General features: G+C 36.4%; 1 non-coding gene across 1 annotated transcript; it reads right to left on the reverse strand.

Moving 5' to 3' along the window:
• Positions 1-1517: 1517 nt before the first annotated feature.
• LOC124898283 lies at positions 1518-1620 on the reverse strand. The gene has a single exon (XR_007055258.1). It is a non-coding gene; the product is annotated as a small nucleolar RNA R71 (small nucleolar RNA).
• Positions 1621-2879: the final 1259 nt, after the last annotated feature.

Genomic DNA, 2879 nt, shown 5'->3' on the forward strand with positions numbered 1-2879 from the left:
AGAACCTCTAAATCATGTATGGGAGAGATTTAATTGGGAAAATTATTGTTGATAATTTTTCAATTGAGTTTAGTTATAATTGAAGTTAAATTGGAGAATATTATTGATTTCATGTTGAATAGAAGCATTGAATGATTCTTTTGGTATATTTTTTCCTTTAGCTTAATGAGTAGATAAGCAATTATCTTGGGATTATATTGAAATAGGGTGCAAATATGTGTGAGTTGTAATTTATTAGAGTAGATTCTTGGTTTATTATGATGGGTTTTACTAATGCATGCTTGATTGTGATGGAATTTATGGGTGAACTCCCTAAATTTCCAAAATCTCACATCATCCTTGAAATAGGGATGCGTTTATACTTTTGGATCCTAATCATCCTTGAAAGAGGGATAAGGATGACAAGGTATTAGTGAAAAATAGTTAGATGTAGGTTATTCCCTTTTCATTATCTTAGAAATAAGGGTGGAATAATAATTACCTTGGTCTTAGGCATCTTCCTAGAAATGGGGATGCCTAATTAAGGAATTGGGTGGATTTGCTCGCCATATCCATGATGTATCCGAAAGGGTCCATGGGTGATAATCTTGAGGTTTGGTTGGAGAATTAGCGTGAATAATCCCTAACTTATCCTACCCATGTAGTTGTTAACTTGAATTTGCATTTGATTTTCATGAACCCATGCATTATTTGCCCTTGGGAAGGCATAATCCTAATACTCATCTCATATTGAAATCTTATCCACATTTTCCCCCTTGATTGGTAATTTTAATAGATTTTTGTAAAATAACTTTCCGAACCAATCCCTCATTTTAATTCATGCATTTTGTTTACACTACAAATTTATACTTAGACACTTTCAATACCCATAGGATTTGACGACTAGATTCACTCCTCGAGGATTCAACCCGAACTCACGTTGGGTTATTATATTTGACTATAAATTATGGAGTAAGTTGAGCGTGATCAAAATGGTGCCATTTCCAGGGCGTGAAACTTAGTTTTCACTTGTGCGATGTTGATAGTGGCTTTGGGTTTACCCATTGTGGTTGTTATTTATTTTGGTTGTTTCTTTTGTTTCTTTTAGGTGATTTGAATAGTGTTAACGACACAATGAGTGACCATGAAAGTAATGTTGGGACCTTTGATGGGCCCCTTGATGACGAGGAGAAACTCCATGATGCTGGACGTGCGAGTGTTAACCTTATCCCATCTAATCAGGGGAATGGGGTATTCCACGTCATGAGTGTTATGTTGCACATGCTTCAAATAAAAGGTCTCTTTGGGGGTCAAGCTCATGAAGATCTAAATTTGTACTTGAAGAACTTTGTGGAAGTGTGTGGCCCCTTTAACATTGCTCACATATCACAAGAGTCTATATGGTTGCGCTTCTTCCTATTTTTTCTCATGGGTGAGGTGGTGTTGTGGCTATGATCTCTTCTTGATGGGTTAATCACATCATGGGACAAACTTGTAGTTGCTATCCTAGATCATATTTCCTATAATCTAAGATGTTGCAATTGTGTGATGAAATCACCAATTTTTTTCAATTGAATGGAGAACCTCTAAATGAGGTATGGGAGAGATTTAATGGGAAGTTCATGCAATGTACCAACCATAAGGTCCCGGAGAAGAATGTTTTCTAAGTCTTCTATTGAGTTTTGGATCAACTAAATAAAATTATGGTGGATAATGCAGCCGGGGATTCACTTGTGAAGTTGTCTTATAATGTTACTACAAACTTGCTTGAGGAAGTCATAAAGAAAAAATCGGGGATGGCATACCCAAGACACTGAGGTAGCTAAAGGGTCCCCTACCACCTCCTATGTTGATAAAGAGCAAAGAAGAAAGATGAAGTGAGGAAGGAAAACACGGCAAAAATGATGACATAATTAGAGCTCCTAAGAATGCATGTGATGGGTGTACCTAAAAAAATGGTAAATTCTATGGCATCCAAGGATATGATGAAGAAGTGGCCAAGAGGCATGATAAAGAAATTATATATTTGGCTAACTATTCAGTGGGTTCCCTCCCGACCTATCAAAGGCAAGGTGGAAACCAAGGTTGGACTGATCGTGAAAGAGAACAAAAATGGCATGATAGGGATAGAGATTGTAATTAGAAGGACAAGAAAAGGGAGTATGATCGATATGTGCCCCACCATGACCGAGTAAAAGGCAAAGAGTCCAATTTCATTGATCCTAAAAGTTTCAAGACCGAGGATGTGTTAGCGAGGATCTTGGTGAGAGAGGAGAAAATAAACAAGATGGTCCGAGACTTAAAAGGCGAATTTTTGCAAATCAATCAAACTGTTGTATCACTCTCAACCTTAATCAAATAATTGGTGACTTAAATTGGCTAAATCTACACTCAACTTAATGCTAACAAAAATGAGACCTTCCTAGTAATACCATTATGAATCCAAAAAATGATTTTTAAGTATTGGTAATTGTTATTAGGAGTGGAAAACCCCTTAGTGATATTGTGGTGGAAGTTTAAGAAGAGGCCAATGTTGAACAAAAAAATGTGAATAAGAATCTTATGGTTGATTCAAATAAGGAGGCTCCAAAGTCTCAAGAAGGGGATGAAAAAGAACCAATGATGAGTAAAGAAATGGTTGATGCGGAAGGAGATCCTAAGGTAGTTGAGAGTGATGAACCACAAAGTGATACATTTCCCACCATGAAGATTCCTAACCCATTACCTCAAAAACTACAAAAAAAGGAGGACAACTCCAAATTCAAGACGTTCCTTGCTAAGCTTAGTAATCAATCAATTAATATACCGTTGATTGAGGTTATTCAAGATTCTAGGATATGCTAAGCTTATGAATAATTTGATGTCAAAGAAACATCTTATTGATGGTAAGACCATTGAAG

The sequence above is a fragment of the Capsicum annuum genome, chromosome 4 (assembly GCF_002878395.1).
Source record: "Capsicum annuum cultivar UCD-10X-F1 chromosome 4, UCD10Xv1.1, whole genome shotgun sequence".
In the NCBI taxonomy this organism is placed as follows: Eukaryota; Viridiplantae; Streptophyta; class Magnoliopsida; order Solanales; family Solanaceae; genus Capsicum; species Capsicum annuum.